At 40.5% G+C, this 21,215-nt stretch overlaps 2 long non-coding RNA genes across 2 annotated transcripts in view; one reads left to right on the top strand and one right to left on the bottom strand.

The window, feature by feature from the left end:
• LOC142600462 (uncharacterized) overlaps positions 1–21,215 on the bottom strand; it is a 133,553-nt gene that overhangs the window by 98,068 nt on the left and 14,270 nt on the right. The window lies entirely within an intron of this gene.
• On the top strand, positions 690–6,593 carry LOC142600463 (uncharacterized). The gene is made up of 3 exons (XR_012833956.1): positions 690–1,384; positions 5,412–5,547; positions 6,119–6,593. It is a non-coding gene; the product is annotated as an uncharacterized LOC142600463 (long non-coding RNA).

Raw genomic sequence — 21,215 nt, 5'->3', positions numbered from 1 at the left:
ATAAAAGGATTATAGGATTACAGTTCTGTCCTCCAGAACTGAAAAACACATTTTAGAGACAAATAGAGAAATCTTAGTTTTAAAAAAATGAGCCCTTATGTCATGCTGGCAAGCTTGTTAACAAAGAAAAAGATATTTATTGTTTTCTGTCTAAATACATCAGTAACTGACAATAAGACCCGATATCAAGAAGAAATTAATGCCAGCTGAAAGCTTGAGTCCAGCACATTCGGAGACAGCTAAAAGAGCATGATAAGTTCTGAACTGTTTCATTTACTGTAGGGCTAGTCTTGAATATTTACACATCAATTGAGTCCCAGTTTCTTCCATGACAGCCTCAAAATTCACTGATTCAGTTCTCTGCAAGCTTCCATGGCATAGATGATGATGACCAGGATTGTATGGATGTCTAACAACTTTGGTAAGATTTGTCATAGTTTGGTGCACAGAGAAACTGGACCCATCAGTTTCCTGATGTGCCAATGAAGCAGGAGAATTAATGAATTCCTTTTAAAAACAGCAAATTTAAAAAAAAAAAAAAGTGGAAAAACTTCCTCTTAGCAAGCCACAAGTACATCTTTACGGTCCTTCATGTGAGTCATTTTCACCATACATGGAACAGCTGGAAAAAGAAAACAACAGGGATCATATGGCTCACACTCATGTCATCTCAGACAGGAAAAAAAGAAAAGAAAAAAAAAGAAAAGGAAAAAAAAAAAAAAAAAAGGTAAGGTTCCCAAACTCCAAAGAGTAAGAAAATTGTGTGAGGTGGATTCATAGGCTCACTCTTTGCCCTCCAGAGCATAGAAATTATAGGGAGTGAGAAAGACTGACTGGAAGATTAGGATTTTATAAATTTTATTACTAGTGTTGATAGTGTTGAAAAGAGTTACAGGTGAAGAACTTTCAGTACAAATTTTAAATAGGGAGCATATCAGCAGTATGCAAGGCCAAATAAACTGAGTCATCCATCAGACTTCAAAAACCCTCTCTCCCCATCCTTTACCCTTTTGCCAGTGTTTTCTTCCTTTCCCAATTTATTTTGCCCTTGTAGAGTAAAACCTGTACTCAGCTGTGGAATTTTACTGTTCCCCTGGAAAAAGCCAGCACTGATCTAGTGGGCATCAGGGTGCAGGATGACCCTGCTGTAGATGTATGTGCATCTCCTGTGCATGACAGAGGAACCTTTAAGCTGGTAAGTGCTGGCGGTGTGCTCTGTGCCTTTTCATGCTTTCACACAACGGTGAAAGCAGTGGCATCCATCTGTTCCTTGTTCCTTCATAATTCAGATCTGAAGGTGATGGAGGGAGCAAGAAAGTGAGCACGGAGGCTGAGCCATGAACTCCACACTGATGACACCTAGAAGAACTACAGCAGCTTTAAGGTAAATAATATCTTTTCATGCTCACATGCTGGTTTGTATCCGCACAAACTGATGTTGTCTTCATGGTGGTGCAAATAATGAACACCCAGTGCATCAGCCAGTCACTGCGTCACTGCTTGTCTGAGCCGGGTGACTAATGGCAAAGTTCAAAGTATAATTCTTTCAAAGGTCAGTGGCCTAGATCAGATTTGCCTTGCCAGTTTTTCATATTGACACACTTCTAGAAAAGATAGAAAGTATCCCTGTACTTTGAAGTCTGGTGACAGATGTGTGCCAGGCAGCAGACAGTACAAGGAGACCTTCATGCCATCTGTTTTGGCCTCTGGGATAAGATAGCCAGGCTGCAGTCAGAAAGAGATTGTCTTCCAAAAGATTGTCTTATGAATGTAGTAAGCAAGTTATTTTGCCTACAAGTAACTTATGTCTTTCCAGCTGACTGTTCTGCTTGTGATTTTCTGATTTGCAGAGATCAGTCATTATCCATAGTGGTAAGACAGAGAACCATCGTGATCCCAGGCGCAGTGACTCAAGTTACGGACGGAGTACTTGATCATGATAGTGTGAGTTTAGGTCCTTGTCTGAGGGCTGGATCAGAGGCTGTATGAGTCTCTACTTACTACATCTGTAGCAAGTCCATCAGCCAAAAGTATCACGGCCAATTGTAAACCATAAAAGTGATGCTGGGTTTGTCCCTCTTGTTGTACGGAAAGGATACTGAAGAGCACTGGATTTGATGGAAGGCATTAAACAGGATCTAGGGGCAAAGTCAAAGTCAGTCATCTGCACTGATGATCAATAGCTGCTGCAATTGATTCAGTATCTTCTGCATATTGAGCCTCTACAAAAGGAGTTTTCATTGTGGAATACGATGTGTGTTGAAAGTGAGTCCTACCCAAAATCAGTTTATCCAGCCTCACTTACATAATGCTTGACAAGGCAATCCAGAGAGTCGTTCATAGAACCATAGAATCATTTAGGTTGGAAAAGACCTTTAAGATCATCAAATCCAACCATAAACCTAGCACTGCCAAGTCCACCACTAAACCATGTCCCTAAGCATCACATGTACACGTCTTTTAAATACCCCCAGGGTATTCAGCAGATGTAGTTTGAGCGCAGCAACTATTGATCCGAGGCACACAGGGAAAAAAACTTCCTATAATCTGGCACTTTTTTGTAGGATGAGCAAACAATCAAGAAATGCAATCACTAAGAAATATGGCAAATCCTGGGAAAGTAGACTGTTCAGTGCTGAACAAATGGATGGAGAGAGCACAAAGATTCCTAGCAGCATTTGTTGGAGATACAGAGTAAGACCACCCAGGTGAGCTGAAGAAAGTTAATATTTAAAGATAACATTCAGGGTAGAAGATTTTGGGTTCTTCTTTCAGTTTAAGTTTCAGAGATCCACAATGACATATAGGAATGTATTTTTGTAACTCTATATTTTACAAAATTATTTTATTGGGTTTTGTTTGTCCTCTGTAAGTTTGTTTCCAATATTTTAATGGCTATTTACATTCAGCTACAATCAACATGGATTTTCCCCTTTAAAGAGTATCTGGTTTAAGAGAGATCCTGGGTGACTTTGGCAAGAACAAGGCATATTGATTATCCACCTTACCCACACTCACCCTTATACCTGGATGCGATATGCATTGAGGCCATGCATTTACCAAAGCAGCCTCAAGGCCACCTTAGACTGCCACCATGGTGGTCTGTTACCATTAAACTACACCATTAAAACCATTAAACTGCACGATTAGACTGCCACCAGTCCAGCTAATGGATGTCAGCAAGTATTTCGTTTACTGCTTTCTTTAGAGACAGTGACAGTCTGGTGATGCTCAGTTTCATAAGCGTCTTTATTTGGAACTACTATCTTTAAATTTGTTTCGTAGACAGCCAACAAGCCAAATTCTTCTCAGCTTCACCAGCACTTGCTCTTAGCAGCAGCAATCATGATGAGAATATGAATTTTTGTCATTGCACACAAATCCTAAATTTATCTGAGAGTCTCTGGCCAGGAATATGTTTCTTGCCAAGCCTTGAGGAACAGGTTGAGAGTCAATATCATGAAAAGAGAAGTTTTGAGGATAAATCTTTCCTCTAAGGCGTTAATCAGTGGTCCTCTGACAAGGAGCAGGGAGTTGGAGGGAAGTTTCAATGACCAAGTGTCTTCAATCTGTCACGGGCTTTAAAGAGAGTAGCAAATCAAATACTTGTGGATGCTATTCAATACTGAGGCACAGGCAGCCCCTGAGGACATGAATATTCAAGGATGTGATTTCACTGGCCCTGAGTTCATGCAAGCTCTCAGTGAGATCCATGCTTTGTATTTCATTCGGAATGCTTTGTATTTCAACCTGAATACTAACTTCAAGAATCAGAAGAAAGCAAAGAGAAGTTCACAGAAAAATGATAATGAAAACAACTTTGAGTAAAGCAACTTCACAGGAATTTTTAAGTGAAAAATGTGTATAGTTGATATGACATTTTAAGCTGCTGGTTTTACCCACACTTTACAAGTGCAAAAAAATTACAAGTGCAATGTTGCGTCTGTGTTTTTATATATCTATCTATGTGTACATACTTACATATGTACATCTGTATGTATGTACATGTGTGCACACACAAATATACATAGTTATCAGCGTCACTGAAGAATCTGAAAACCCAGTTTATGTTCCATTGTATCAGGTGTATGAACTATGCAACATAATAGTTATGCATAAGCAGGGACAATTCCACTTGTTTTGTCATTTGTGGTGAACAATTTTTGATAGACACTGATAGAGTGATTATAGTTGAGACACAAAATTTTTGTTATGGTTTCCCACTTCCATTTTACATTACCCTACCAAATAACTTACTCTACATTTCTCAAACTCGTAGTAGTAATGCATAAGGGCCATTACTCTAACAGTCCTTATTTTGCTATCCTAGGTATTTCTATTCCTTCTAAATGAAGTTTTCAGACCATGCAGATCAATTGCGTAAAAGTAGGTTTTGCAGAAAGTGACAGACCTTTCCCATTGAACACCATTCCTACAAGTAAACTAAGAGCAGATAATACGCCAATACAGCTTAGAGTGGGCAGAAATTATCAGGTAGGATGATGATATGCATCAAGCTATGCAGATGCAAAACTGTTTTGGCTACAGAAAGGGGTACCTCAGTTTTCCTTGTGAAAATGCCCTGCCATTCCTCCATGCTGTCACCTCCCAAAGAATTGCTGACAAAGGCTGGGTTGTCGCAATTAGCACAATCTTTTATGCAGTGCCACCTCCTGATAAGAAGGAGCTCTGATATCAGGCAGGGACGGGCTTTCAAGTTTTTCATGAAGTGCCCTTGGTAACGTGTGAGCTGGACCATCTACAGTGTGTCCCCCTTGCCCCATTCTGCCGGGTGGTGGAGGCAGGAGGGCAGCTCTACTGACCGCTTGAGCTTAGCCTCCCTGGGTGAGCAGGAGGACAGACAGAGAAAACATGTCCTTTCTGGAGTATCAGGGTTGCTCTGTGGGTGACCTGAGCTCAAAGGACTTGGAGAAGTTCTTCGCACACTTCCATAAATGCAAATAAGGGCAACCTATGCCTAAATGAGATGGTCTCCCCACCCCCCGCCCTATGTTTTTTAGGAAGAATACACAAAAAAACCCTGGCATATGGTAACTGTCATGCCTGAGCTTGAATTCTTGTTCCCTTTTGTACTTTGAAAGGTTTAAACCAGCTCTGCACATTTTTCACTAGCAAATGACTCCTACAGCCCTGCTGTTCTGCCGCAATCCATCGGTTTCACGGGGTGCAGCACAAATGCATACATTTTTTCTTGTCATAAATCTACTGTGCAGTTTGCCTTCTTTCTGTGATGTTCTCCAGGACACCTGTACGTTCACTTCTAGGTAATGATCTACAAACATAAAATAGCTTTGAGGGCCTGCTGAATCCACACTACAATTTAATTGTATAATTGTTGATCAATGTTTTTCCACCATATGCAGCCCTGCCTGTCTCTTTTCCCCCTACAGATGTAGCTAATTGTCAGCACACCTGTAAGCAGTGTTTTCTAGAAGAGCTACCACATATTTCTTCTGTAATAAAGGAGTCAGGCTGACTGACGATATGCATATGGATGTCACCTCCAGGATAAATACTGCAGGAAAGGTGAGCATGAAGTGCTGTGCTCAGGGAAGGGAAATGATACATAGAAATACTAATTGGGGAATATCTGGCAGAGAAACAGCATGGCAGAAAACAAGGTGGTGGTGTAGAAAGTTACAGGGGAGCCAGCAACGTGATGCCAAAATGGGAAATAGTATTCTGGGGCGCATTAACAAAAAATGTCATATAAAACACATGGGAGAGAACTTCTGTGCTCTGGTCCTCCTGTAGGGGCTTCTACGGGAGGTGTGTGCCAGCGTAGGGCACCCCGCTCTGAGGCTGCTGTAAGAGAGAGCAGCAGAAAGAAGAGGTTCAGAAAATAGGACCTATGAATGGAGTTTGAAACAACTGGCTGTCTTTGGTCTAGAAGCAAGAAAATTCAAGTGAGATGTATGCCTTCTAACACAGAAAGGGCTATAAAGGGTATAAAGAGGACATCGGTAAAACTGTTGCTGTATAATTGTTTGTCATTTCTGCTAAGGGAAATGACAAAATGAAATCAGTTTAATTTGGAACAAAGGAGAATTCAGCTGAACAACTAACTTTGGGGTTTGGTTTTTTGTTTTTATTTCAGAAAGTGTATTGATTTGGGCTGAAAATTAAAAGAACAATCCTAATAATAAGAGCAATGAAGTTCTGCAACAGCCTTCCAGTAGGAATGATGATGATAAAATGATAAAGCTTACTGCTTTTAAGATGGACTTCAAATCCACTCTCTTTTCCTCCACAGTGCTACATGTCCTTTACAAAGAGCAAAAAAGAAAACTGTTACTTAACCACTCCAAAAGCTAAAGGCTTACCAAAACAGGACCACTATAAGCACTCTTCAGTCTTTTATTGTGAACTGTGTCAGTACAAACTGGAGTTCTGATTTTACAAAATCCATTTATCTTTCTATTTGTATGTCTACAAATTCTCTTCTTGCATGTACATGCAAATGCCACACAAATCGACAGGCAGTGTTTGTCCCACAGGTGATAAGGTAGCATATTATTCCCTTTTCTGAATTCTGTCATGTATATTCTATCAAAATGGATATTCTACAATTCTGTTGCATGCAAACTGCAAGTTGTCATCAATACATTAAAACAATTTTCCTCATTCAGCCTTGTATTTCCATCCCTAGAAAGCCAGTGGCTGCTTGATATAGACTTGCCCATGTTTCATCATGGGACATGAGTAGTGAAATTTTACAACCAAACAATATTTCAGGACCTGCAGTAACAAAGTCATAGAGTTATAGCATTAGCCTTTCATCCTTCCCTTGCCCCTTTGGCAGGTGCAATGTATTTCTGTCCCAAAGTGTTCCAGGCAGATGAAACTTTTTTAGGTTCACAGCTCCTTTATAGCACAATCCAGTATCTATACCCCATGTGTGGCCTCTTACATTGCCGGTGTGTTATAAGGGAACCAAAGTCCAACTGGAAATGTGAGAAGTTTTTCATAAAGTAAAACATGGATGTTTTCTTCCACTAGATGTCTAACCTCCTTGCTAGCAGCTCAATCTGAAAGTGCTGTCTCTAGTTGGCCCATGCTGTACGTACAAATGACAAGTTGAGAGGTTGAGGCAAGAGCTTTGTATGCCACAGATCAAGACCCTGAAGGAAGGTGGAGGAATTGGTTGGTCTTTGCAATCTGCCCCTGGGCGGGTTCCCAGCCAGGAAGGACACTGCTTCACTGGTACTCCAATCCCCACAGAAGAGATACCATGGAAGAGTAAGTGTGATTGTTTTGAATGGTTTGAGCTAACTTATAGCTGCTGCTGAAAGAGATGGTTGCTACCCACCCCTCTTCTCCATGCCATGCTTTCCCCATGCCTCCTTGCACTGACACTTGCATTTGTGCGCTCTCATGCAAGTGAGGTCAGGGGGCTGCTCTGTCTGAAAACCCAGCAAAAAGCGATAGTTTCCAGCCAGGCCACTTTTTGCTCTCCCTCACGCACGAGCGCAAGCAGCAGTGCAAAGCCGGGAGCAGCAACATCTCCTGGGGTGCCGGGGAAGGGTGAGATCACACATTTCAGTTGCCGTCTACATCTAGACTGGTTTAAACAGGCCATGAAAATGCAGCCTAATCTGTCTGCTGGTACACTACAGGTTATTCAGATGAAAATGTCAGACACGTTTAAGGAAGCCTGAGCTCCTTCTGGTTCATCTGCAGAAAGAAAGTACTCGTGTCTCCCTTTCAGTGAACAAGCACTTCTGTGGAGCCACTATGAGGCTGCAGAGCCAGGACAACTCCCTGATGCAGCTCTGGTGGGTACCATTGCCATGTGCTTCAGGTGGGCACATAATTTATAAAATATGTAATACCTATAGAAATGCGTATGTATAAAAATTGAGGCTACAAAATACTTCTATGATTTAGCTTCCTAATTAACTTGTTCTGCTTTACTGGATAAATTCATAATATGGTTTCTAGTTTCAGGGGGAGGGTATATCTAGCAGCAAAAGTTTCTCTCTGACTCACTATTTCTGTCTTTGTTCTTACATTTTGGTGATAGAAAAGGGAAGAAAGGAAATTACAAACTGAATGGCCTCATGAAATTATAAATTATAAATGAGGAATCTGGAGTACATGACAGGACATCTTGCCAAGCTGCTTTCTCAATCTTTTACTTTTTTATAAATAATATCTCCTTTTCTAGGCAAGAAAACAGTAGTAACGCTACACGAGTTATCATTTTATGAAATGGTTGAGTACCTTTTCAAGTTCCAGTGAACATTAAGTAATGTGGTAGGTGAGTTCCTAGTTCTGCTCTAACATATTCTCTTCCCCTTTTTCTTAAGTTGTGCAGGAAGCCTTTAAACCACCATGACTAATAACGAATTTTCTAAAGAAAATTGCTCTTGACACATTATTATTTTGTAATAGGTGTAGTATTCTGTTTAGTCTGGTACAAATGGTTGATTTTTGGCATTGCTACAGAGTCTGTTGTGATCAGAGGTGAGCAGCCTGCTGTAAACTCGGCTCTGGCCTCCAGGCAACTGTGCAGATTTCTACATGGCTCGTTCCTTCCCTGTGTTTCTACTACAGTAACATTGGGTGAGACTTCTTCCACTTGACTGCAAGCAGAATAAGTCAGCCACCAGTACTGCACCTTTCCCCAGACCAAAGCTTCCTCAAGTAAATGAAAATGGATGCTTGTTTGCAAAAACAGGGCTTCAAGCTGAAGACAGGTTGCGTGCTCGGGCTTTGAGAATTATGACGTGTTTCTTGATGAGGGGGAAACTTCTTTTTGATGAAAGCGTATGTATCTCTAAATATAATATAGTTAACAGCAAAGCTGATTTTGAGACTTGCATTAAAATAAGCAAAAGGACAATGTCATCTACATACAATAAAACAAATGTATTGCTCCAGGACCAACCATACTCTGCTCTCACTTGCACAGGAAAGGCAGATGCAGTGTGGTAACTACCTGGATGCAATGAGTAGTATCCGCACAGTGCATCTATCTGGAAAATACACTTTTTATTTTAAGAGTGGAATGCCAGCCTGTTCTATGTGATCTAGTTATGTCCCTTAGATTTCACCTACCCTGAATTTTGAGGTTTGTGTGTGCATGCACAAAATCCAGGTACAATTCAGTTAAAAATGGTGAATGTTACCTCTTTGGGGCATATGTGAACATCACATCTTTTCAGTCAGTAACAAAATACCTACTTGATGTTTGTCCTCAGACTTGGAAAAGTATCAGTCAAGCACGAAGAGTATCCTTTCTTTCCTACAGATGGTTACTTCTTCCGTCTCCATTCCTGTGAAAGTTAAAATCCTGTTAAAGTACAGATTTTCAAAAGCACAAGATTATGTAAGTAAACCTACAGAAAATGTCTATCTGACATCACCATGTCACAGAAATGCCAGTTGACATTTGGAAGTCCCCTCAAAGCAGAACTGTTGCCAGCCATGGCCTTGCCTGGCCAAGTTCTTAAAACCTCCTAGGACAGAGGTTCCACCGTGTCTCTGTATTTCCCCTAACGCCCAACCCAAATCTATGTGGCAATTGCCTTGTTACATTCTCTACCGAGGAGAGTTTGGCTCCACCATCTCTGTAACTGCCCTTCAAGTAGTTGTAGGCTGCTGTTCCTTTTGTTCCTTTAAAATCTCTCAATAACTATGAGGGACAGGTCTGAATCTTTTTTTAATCTGCTCTAGAGCTGGGCTAGCTCTCTGTGGTGGTCCGCACCTAACACAATGGCAATCTCTGTAAACTGTTAGATTAAATACTATCCTGGACTTTGAATAACTTGGCACAGAGAACTGCCTGTACTCAGGAGGTTTGGGACTGATTGTTTGCACGCCTTCCACAACATGTTAACTACTAGAGAAACAAATACAGACATAAATTTCCTGATCTTAAGTACTCAGTTGTTTGGATACAGATTCTGTTTTGTTTTGGCAAATGACCAAGCGTGAGCAGTACTGGAAGATTTCCCCGCACCCTACTTGCACAAATTAAGCTTGTTCAGCTCTAAATAAGACTATGATCCAGCCTTTGCAAAAGAGTTCTGAGCAGAAAAGCTAGGTCCTTGCCTCAATTCCTTTGATTCTACTCCAGGTCCCTGAGCTTAGTGTTTAAAAGTTCATCAGAGTCCTTTCATAGGCACTAGACCGGGCTTTAGACCCAGAGAAGAACATGTTTGCCGACAACACCAAGCTGTGTGGTGTGGTCGACACACTGGAGGGAAGGGATGCGATCCAGAGGGACCTTGACAGGCTGGAGAGGTGGGCCTGTGCGAACCGCATGAAGTTCAACAAGGCCAAGTGCAAGGTCCTGCACGTGGGTTGGGGCAATCCCAAGCATAACTACAGGCTGGGCGAGGAATGGATTGAGAGCAGCCCTGAGGAGAAGGACTTGGGGGTATTGATTGATGAGAAGCTCAACATAACCCGGCAGTGTGCACTTGCAGCCCAGAAAGCCAACCGTGTCCTGGGCTGCATCAAAAGAGGCGTGACCAGCAGGTCGAGGGAGGTGATCCTGCCCCTCTACTCCACTCTGGTGAGACCCCACCTGGAGTACTGCGTCCAGCTCTGGGGGCCCCAGTACAGGAGAGACATGGAGCTGTTGGAGCGAGTCCAGAGGAGGGCCACGAAGCTGATCAGAGGGCTGGAGCACCTCTCCTATGAGGAGGACAGGCTGAGAGAGTTGGGCTTGTTCAGCCTGGAGAAGAGAAGGCTCCAGGGAGATCTAATTGCAGCCTTCCAGTACCTGAAGGGGCCTACAGGAAAGATGGTGAGGGACTGTTTATGAGGGAGTGTAGTGACAGGACAAGGGGTAATGGGTTCAAGCTGAAGGAGGGTCAATTTAGATTAGATGTTAGAAAGAAATTCTTTCCTGTGAGGCTGGTGAGGCACTGGAACAGGTTGCCCAGAGAGGCTGTGGATGCCCCCTCCCTGGAAGTGTTCAAGGCCAGGTTGGATGGGGCTTTGGGCAACGTGGTCTAGTGGAGGATGTCCCTGCCCACAGCAGGGGGATTGGGACTAGATGATCTTTGAGGTCCCTTCCAACCCAAACCATTCTATGATTCTATGATTCCATGTAATTTCTTAGAGGGTAGTCCAATAACTTAATATTGGGGCTCTTGAAAACTCTGCGGAGACTATGATCATATTCAAATCCACAAAAGGGAAACAACTGAACATCACCCCAAAGCTAGAAATTAACTGTAACAGCAAATAGGTAGTATACAAAAAGAATGCCAGTTGGACATAGTAGCATGTAATATGGCAGAATAGTAAATTTAACACATTACATGACACAGTACATGTGTTTTCGGAAAAATATTTTTCCACCCACCTTGCAACCACTTTTCTAAGGGGAGGACAAGGATTGTGTAGATGCTGTAGGTGTGAGGATTGTATGTTGCAGGTTGTTTTAATTTGGTTAACCTTCAGCTCTATTCAAATATAGGCACCTTTGCAAAAATTTCAATCTGGATTAATAAGGGCTTCTAAATGTTTGGCAGTTCAAGCCCTGAACCTACAGAATCTAAACTGCTTTTATTGCAGGATCGGTGCATCCAGCAGGACCTTGCTGGAGCTCTGGGTTTCACTGTAAAAGTTTTGAGCAGATTTCATTGTCACTGCAAAGCTCTAATCCTCCTGCTTTTTATTTTATGAGAAATCAGTTGTGACTTCCTTTAAAAAATCTGACAGATTGTTTTTTATAGCTACAGAAGCAGGCTGTCTTCTTTGCCTTGAGGTTGTGAAGATGGAATAATTTTACACTACCTAGATTACAAAAGAAAAATGAAAATTGCTTCTTCTAGCTCTTCCCTTTGTAAAGCCATCTGAAGGAATATTTTCCTTTCATTCTCAACAACATACACACACATATATATATTTATATGTACAGTTAAAAGTTAAAATCATCTTATCCTGACAGTTTTCTTTGTTCAGCTTTCATACCTTTCATATTAACAACAAATCTTTATCCACCTGTACTATACTTCGTTATCGTAGGGTTTTTTTCTAACAAACCACAGCCTTATCAGGTTCAGAGAACATTGCTTGTTATGACTACACTTTGCCCTTCATTTTGTTTAGAAATTCACCTACACTCCATGCAACAAAAAATTGCTTTGCAAACAAATAAAAAATGTCCAACATAACACAAATTTACATCTGTGTCAAAAATGACACCTTTATTTTCTCTGGCTTTTATAATCATGAGAGAAACAACAAGTGTCTGCTTCAGATATAAAAATTAAACAAGTCTCCAAATTCATGTTTGGAGTTTCCACATTTATATTAGAATATATGTGTTTATTATGAGACCTGTACTCAGTTCACCAAAATATGTTTAATTTCCTGATCAAGGGATTTCTTCTGATATTTTATCCTGAATGTATAGCCCTTCAAATCATATTTCTGTTAATTTGCAATAACAGTTGTAGGATTAGACTTCCAGGCAACTGTATCGTAGAATGTTTATGAATAGAGAATATAATGAAGTAATTTATAAGCCAAAATCAGGAAAAAGAAAGAACATTACTAAGATAAGAAAAAAAAGAGCAGTTATTCCATCTCCTCTCCTTTTTTTAGATTAGACTTGTGCTCCTAAGGATCCTGTGCTGCTTCTCATAGAAACAGAATTTGATTTTACTGGCCAAATTCCAACTGCAATTTGCCTAAATAATTGCTGCTTGCATTCTTAACTGGGAAAAGCATTCCTCAGTTTCCAGTCCTGCCTAATTTACTTTTATAGCACCCTTAATTCAGTATAAACCAGGGACATTCTTCACCAAGAGGTGATTGATCTTTGAAGGCAGACGATGATGGGCTCACGTGTACTAAGCACATCACATATAGCTAGCAACGTAATATCACAGTTATTGCTTCTTGATATCCAGTGCACCGAGCAAAGTAATGCTCCCCTCCGCTAGCTAGATTTGATCGGTTCTGTGAAAATCATCCGGAGCAAAAGACTCCCTTCTGTGCCTCAGACATGCATGCAAATGAGAGATGAGTTAAACCCTCCATTTCTAGATCAGGAGCAGCAGTGAATTGCTGGGGCTGGCTGGGTTATCCAGAGCCCTCCCATCTCTTTGTCCAGCACTGCAGATCTGAGGAGGAGGAGGAGGAGAGACAGATGGCATCCGAGGGCTCGGAACTGCAGAGTAAGCTTTCTGGTATGCTCTTAATCAGCGGCGCAGCTCTGCCGATGTATCGAGTATCTCTTCCTCTCCTTCGTTCCATCTTTCTGAGAGCCAGGGATGGAAAGAATAGAGGCTGCGCTTGTTAGGCTTACCAGCTTGCTGATCCAAAAATTCTCTCATGATTTGTTAAATTCAACCAATCTACTCGAAAGTTGATGCTACCAATTACTCCTGTAGTGCTCTTTACTTACTAGGTTTGATACCCTTGTGTATATGAAATGCACAATTGTCAGCAGACATTATGTTTCAGTTATATAGCGTGATAGTCCAATACAGAAATAAAATTTTAGAAATTGCAGTTATTCGTCTAAAAATGTGATTTTAAAATGCACAAAGTTCCTAGTTAGGCAGCTAGTCATGGGAAATGTGTGACAGGAGAGCAGAACAGAGAGACCTAAACTGGCTGCTGCTGCAACAGCAACTGCTGCTCCTGTTTAGCTAATTCAGGGGAACTCTGAGACAATATTGGTTTTTATAGGTCATTTCTGAGTAGTGATGGTACACAGTTAAGAAAGTATCTGGGTTGTAATGAAAGCTTAGCCACTGATTTGTATTTTGAGTTCAGGAAAGGCAGTTAACCTAGCTGTGCCTCAGTTCTTTTTCAATGAAATTGGGGTAAAAACACCATTCCTCTTTCGAAAAGATACTGAAAGTTGGTGTATAATAGTTTTTGGCTGCATTTCTATGGCAGCTGATCAGACCTGAGGTCCTTTTTTTCAGACTTGCTACTTGCAGAGAATGCAAGCGTAATACCAAGGGGCAGCATTGAGTTTGCAGCCTAGACGTATGCTTTCGGATCCCTGAAATGAGAGGTGCTGCAGTACTAAGTAGTGTTAAATCTCAGGTGAATCACCCTTTCTCCTCTTCACGCATTGCTGCTTTACGAATCACGTGCTACTGCAAGATGGTACCGTGGTATCCTTCCCTTCAATTCCCCTCTTCCCACCGCTGTTTTGGTACCCCCGCTTTAGCACGTTTTATTGTCACTGTAGAGAGAGTAATGCTGACCTTTTCTGTTCTGCTCTGCTCTGTCTCCTCCTCAGTTCATTTACTTTAGCAATAAAATGATATGACTCAAGACAAGAGTTATTTACAACATCTGTTTGAAGGCAGTTTGACAAGGCTCGGGTAAATATAGATCTGGTGAAGTACCCTACGCAGATTTGTAAGTGACTGCTTTCCAGGCTTCCAAATCTGATCCATTCTTTCAAAACCGGATATTTTCCATGGGGTAATTGGGTCTGACTGTGAGTAAGAATCAAAAACGTGCTTTCATTTTGACCTATTGCTTGAGGTTATTCCGTGTCAGATGTGATAAATTCACGGCACACTGTATTCTCTGTGATGTGATATGTTGCGTAACAGAATCTGCACATATTTAACACCAAGTTCAAACAAATAATGTATTAATATAATGCTAATTTTGAGAAATTAGTAGGACCATGATATATTTGTGGGCCTTTCTTCTGAACGTATCTTACTTTGTGTTTTTTTTCTTCAGAATCCCACTAAGTGGATTTTCGGTACATGCGACCTGTACCTGGAATTTATCATCTGCCACAAGAAAGATTTTGTAGGCAAGGTGCTGAAATCAGGAGAGGACTCAGTGCATGCTGGTAGCCATGGAAGTACGGATCACAAGGAGAAAGACAGCAGAAACAGCAGCTGACTGGGAAGAGCTGGAGGAGACCACACTGGCATGACACGTACCGGAGCCTCGTGGGGAAGCCAGACGCAAGGAGGCAGCGTAAGGTGTGCAATACATGGAGAACTCCAAGGTTGGAGGAGCCTGATCTCAGCAGAAAGGAGGTGGGTTGGTAGCGTGGTGTGGGGGGTGAGGGGTTGTAGCATGTGCTTGTGAGAAAAGGCAGGAAAGAAGGAGGCTTGCAGTAACTTGTGTAGACTTGTGACTTGGGAGGAGGAGTACTCTGGGGGAATGGGATGTGATGGGAGGAGTGGGGAGCACAGCATACTGCAGATCAAGAGTCACTGGGGTTACTAAATGGCAGTGTACGTCCTTCCCGCCTTGTAGAGAAGACACAGGTATGGAAGCACAGATGTGAACAGTGGCGTTCTCCAGCCACCCCTTCTAGTGCTGCCACAGGGATGTTCTCCCCTCTCCATTGCTCCATCGTTTTAGCTTTTGGAAATGTTATAGCTCAAAAGAACTACCTAAAATTCAGGCAATCCAAAACACTAGGGTAAGTGGGTTTTTTTACCCCGGTGTTATCTGACATATCCTGCATATTTAATGGTGAACAATTAAATAACAATCGACACACAGAAGTTTAGTTTCAACAAGCACAGTATTTTATTTGATGTATGTAGGAACTCACCTTGCTCTCATTAATCCATTGCATCTATTTTTCACTCTGATAACACACAGTGCAGGTGATTACACAAATATTTTGTAACGTATTCTGGCAAAATTTTCCCATATAAAAAATTACTATAATGTAAATTTATTACTGGAGTGTGTGTAAAATACTATCAGTCAGATGTTATCTCAATAATAGCACTGTATTTCACTAGCAATGCTCCATAACTAAATTGCCATAACTGAAATTACAATCTGGTTCAGAAACAGGAACAGAAACATTATATACATGAAAGGCTGAAAAAAATCTTAATATACATTCTTAATCCTCTCATGTGCTCAATTCTAAACACTTAATTAATGCTAGCTTTGGTATTTACTTTCTTCGACTTAAAAAAGGGTGAGGAGAGAAAAAATATAAGTATATTTCTTTAAAGAAGCCTGAAGAAAACTGAAATGCTTTGGGTCAGCTTTGCAGCTTCTGAAAAATCAATGTTGCTTCAATTACTCCATTGACTTCAATGTACTGCTGTTGATTTACAGGAGTAGGGATCTACACAATGATTAATAATAAGAATACCTTGGAGTTTGATAGTGCTTTCTGTCTTGAGATTCCTAATTGCTTGTCAAACTCTCTCTGCCTTATAGTTTGTGAAGATGAAGCATTGTATTCAGCACCTTATAAACACTTTTAATACAAGAAAATTACAAGTTTATTCAGATGAATGTCTTATTAAGAAGTCTTATTTTATTTTCTTTTTTTTTTTACGTACATGATATAAGCAAGAGAAACGCCTAAAGGCAGTTGAAATCATTGTTTGTGAAGTTCTTTCAAGCAGTGTAAAACCTATCTGAAACTCAAAAGCAGCTTTCAATCCTGCTGTCATGTTGCAGACAAGATGAGTAACTCTTTTAAGTCTGAAATCTTCGCAAGATGTCATACAAACTATCATCCCTTGGGATGATCCAGGTTACTTATCTACTGCTCACTCTGTGTTCACTTCGGTTTGCTGTATAATCTAAAGACAGATGTGGTCCAGCCCTTTCTTTCCTCAAACAGATTTTTTTTCTTGCTCCAGTCAAGCTTTTCTTAATTGTTTTTCTTGGGAGGGGCTCTGGATCACTTTATTCATTCCACAGTGATTTTTTGCATTAACAGTAATGCATTGCAGACTCCAACTTTTCATGGCTATTCTAAGGAAAGAGGGTGTAAAGATGATCCTCGGTAAGGCCTGTGTAGGGAACATAGATAATTACAGTTGTTATGATCGATGTACAAAATCCTCCAGCTAAAAGCCTTAAAGCTTCCAAAGGATGCCCTGTGGAAAGCAGCGGCTGGCCAGGATGCTTGTCTGGTGATACCCTGCACCTGATCAGCACAGTCTGTCTTCGCTACTGGTTGAACATGGGAGCATGGAGTTGCAGCAGCCTTGCCTCCCTTGGGCTGCCAGGTTCGGTATATTTTCTCCTAACACAATGTCCTAGGTTGCTGTATTCTTTTAATTAACATAATGAAGTTTTACTTAATTGGGCTTTTCTTAATTCTTGTAAAGGGACGAAAGCCACTTTGGCCTATAAATACCATCAGAGATAAAATAATTGTTTATCCTTCAGATCTACTTTCTCATCATCAGCACTCTGTCCTCTCACATTGAGGTACATGCACCTCCAGACCTAGCCCATATTAATATTATTAAGGACCATGAGAGCATAAAATACTGATGAATCTGTTGGGTAACAAACAGCAATGACCTACATTATATCAATGTAGCTGAAAACCTGAAAATCTGTTCCAAAATGCTACCACCAGTAAAGCACTCTGCACTCTCCATGAGTAGAAACAGTGATAAGCTTTACCCAAAATTCTATCAAAGCTCCAAATGTGGGACTCTGATACTATGTTGTATATTTTTGTAGGTATCCATGAATCAAGGAACAATTTTCTGTTTTAAATGGATGATTCAACAGGTTAGTGATACCCATTTAAAATACTTAGACTGATGCTGACCCATTTCAAGACATGATGAAAGCAGTTCTTGTTATAGAGTACTCAATCATACCTAGCGTACAAATATGAAAAGCAGAACCAGTTTCTCCCATTTATTGAAATGCCTAAAGCATCAGGACTCTAATCCATGCTTAAGATGCAGACATATTGTAGTACTTTAAATAACAAAGAACAATAGTATCAGGTACTTTTAAATCTGCAGGTTGTACTGCATGTCAGATTCCTAGCAACTTATTCAAATTCGAAAAATCATAAAAGATTCATTGAAATCCTAACTAAAAATGTTTAAAATAAAATCTTATTTTCTTCAATAAGCTGTCTGCAAGATGTAAACACAAAACTCCACCCTCAAAATCCCTCACTCCCTAATAGTTAAATGTTTGCAATGAGTATGAGTGATGCAAATCTTCAAAAGCTCTAACTGCACATTTAATGCAGGGTAAATAGGCATTATTTCTACATCTTTTAGAGAACAGGAAATAATTTAATGGAACTGCACATAACTTCCAATAGAAATTACATCCTGGTTTAGCACCCCTATTTACAACTTGTTTCTTAACATTGGAACATTTTTGTCTTGGTTTGTAAATTTGTCTTCATGGATTAGCACAGCCATCTGGCTAAAATGCTTTAGGAATCTGCTTTGCAGAGTTCACCCTACGATACTGTTTCTCTTTGATGATGGTTATTAGTTATAGCTGAATGTAGACTAATGCCAACCAAAATGGGCATGCCAGGGTTGGAACAGGCTTCAAAGGCTATGACTTTTATGTTCTGGGCCTTTCTTCAGATTTGCTCTGAAGAATATATTCAGATTTATAATATCAATGTTTTGGAGAAGCACTGCTTCTGAATAACTCTATTTTTTAAGAAGCTGGGACATGAGCCAGCTGCAAGTGGACACTCAGATTATTCAGAGGCTTATGGCAGACAGCGCTCATCAGTCAGAGTGAGAAGCTGAATGAAGCAGGGCTCTGTCAGATATTTGGCTCTGAATGATTTTTGAGCTATGGGATGTGACACCAGGAGTAGTGGTACCAATGAGAAAATAACCTCAGTAAAGGGATGGGGCAGTTAAAAGCTCTGCAGGAGAGGTAAAGTGCAGAGGACAACGGGGGAAGGTTAAATCAGTGGATGCCAGCAAAACCGGGATGATTGGTCAAAAGGTGGCTTTATTTTGTTAACAATGCTTCTGAAGCATTGCACGATTTTAATAGCTTCCATTTAGCTCGAACAGGAAAAGCTAACTATAAAATTTTATAGAAATGTACCATTATAGCATCTAGAAATAAAACACATGAAAAATACATTATTGAGCAGTTAGGAGTACTCAGACTGCCTAAATTTAGTCTTATAAATGAGATAGCTTCATAGATTATTATTGGAAAGAGAGAGGAAGGGAAGGGCTGGGAGTGGGAGGCTCCTCTAAAGAGTAATTCAGAGCAGGAGCTAGTTTAAATGCTGTTGTTAACCTCATAAGGAATTCCTCTCTCTCTTCACTGACTGTATAGGAAGCTGTAGGACACGAGCCTTCTTAGTCATCTAAATTACAGTATGTAAATATCCACCAAAGAGTACAGAAAGACTTTAGAAAAACAGAGTCTGCAATCCAAAGGAGAAAAGACAAACTGATAATTTTGGCCTCATAGGAGACCAAATTATAATCGGGACATGAGATGAAAACCTGAGAGCGTGTATGACAGCATAAGTGCAACAGGCAGGCTAAAATTAGTCCATGACAAAATAACCAGAATTTGCTAACAAGAAATTATTTTGTCCAGAACAGTTGTAGAGAATAGACAAAGCTCAGATATTGCAGTTGTGATAAAAGAAGCTTAAGGCAGGAAGGTATGTGGAGGTCAAAGTAAGCCTGCAAAAAACCAGCACATGCTGTGGTAAATAACACAAGCTGAGCTTGGCTTGTTAGTCATAACATAAGATAGAGGAACTTCAGTGAGCTATATTACTTTGCAAGAATTTGCAAGTACTAGCAGAGCATGCTGGTATACATACAGCAAAACAGAATGACAACAGCACGCTTAGCTCAGAAAAAAAATTCGCCATCGTTGCAAAAGCTAATACTTACAGTAGAAGATGGAGATGTGACAGTAAACGGGATACTTCTTTGTCCATTTTGATTGGACACAGATGTACAAGACAGTATAGTACCCCAAAAAGTAATGGGGCATTGAAAGAAAGACTATCAGCAGTTAAAGAAACTACTTTAAGCCCTTACCTCTGTCTCCATGAGGCGTGTAATTTGCAATGGTATTAAAGTACCTATTACTGACTTAATACTTACAGCAAGTTCTTGCTGTCATCAAGAGGTTGATCTCAGTTGAAGTTCAGGAGAACAAAACACTGAAAAATCATTTAAAGATATTGTCCAAGGCAAAAACCCCTCTTTGCAGAGCAGAGCTGAAAGGGTCGTGCTGTCCCAGAGTTTGTGACTCCAACAAAAGACCATGGTAAAGTATATGCTAAAATAATGTTTGAAATGTTTTTTCCTCAGGGAGCAATGGGACAAATGAAGGGAATAACTTTTCACATTTAAAGAAGAAATTAAACACTTCAGTGAAGTAATGCTTCACATAGTAAAAATTAGTAAATACATATATATATCAAAGGGAACACTTGCTACTGTTTACACAGGAAGAATTTCTAAGTGAGATGACTAATGCCAAATGTTTTTCTCTCCATTTTGTATCTGCAGGGTTCTGTCAGACTCTGTTAGCAGAGTGCATATTAGCATATACTTAAATACCTGTTTTATAAGACATTCACCACACACCCACCGCCACACTTGTTTTGTTTGGCATGAGGTGTTTCACCACAAAGTGCCACAGATTGGTTTTGATGTAGAGTATGCAAGTTTGCATAGAGGATGGCTTTGATCTAAGACTCATGTAAAAATTGGGGTAGCAACATGATTACCAGGCCAAAGCTGAACAAACAGAAATGCAAATACATGATAATAGAATTAGCATGCTAGAATTAGCAAATGCCACAACATACATAGATATTCCCTGAAATATTGGTCTTCACCGATAATTCTTTCCAACAGAGAAGGGGTGCAAGTAGTCATTGGAAAAGCAATTGCTGCAGAAAAACCCGTGCCTAACCTAGTTAGCCTGCACAAGCAATCTGAGGGCAGTGTTCCGTCAGGCAGCTGGTACTGCAGGATGCCTGGAACAGAAAATTTAAGGGAATTTAAGACACTGAAGGGTAATTACAGAGTCTGTCCTATGGGAAAGGGCCACGGATAGTTCAAGAAGGTTACCAACACACTTCTCTTACAATCATATCGTCAAACCCAGAGACTGCTAGCTTATCCCTCACTAGCAAAAACTGATAGGTATGCATAAACAAATAGACATGAAGACTGTGGCCTCAGTTGCTGGATGTAAAAAACATCAAGAGCAAAACACTGAGCATGGTTTCCTAAGTAAATATGGAAATATGGTAAATTAATTGTTCTCTCTGCTCATCCCTAATCCAGTAACTTCTGAAACTGTTGACCAGTCTCAACTAAGTCTGACAGAGGGACAGTTGTCTCAGAGATACCAGGTTATTATAAAAGTTTTGTGAAACTGGGTACTTGTGTAGAGAAGAGAGACAGCATTAGTCCCTTCACTGAGGAAAGACTGCAGCATGAACCCAGCCTTTATTAGACACCAGAGAAACCGCA

This window comes from Balearica regulorum, chromosome 2 (assembly GCF_011004875.1).
Source record: "Balearica regulorum gibbericeps isolate bBalReg1 chromosome 2, bBalReg1.pri, whole genome shotgun sequence".
Taxonomy (NCBI): domain Eukaryota; kingdom Metazoa; phylum Chordata; class Aves; order Gruiformes; family Gruidae; genus Balearica; species Balearica regulorum.
Note: the sequence above shows the minus strand (reverse complement) of the source record. Positions and strands in the feature narration are given on the sequence as shown.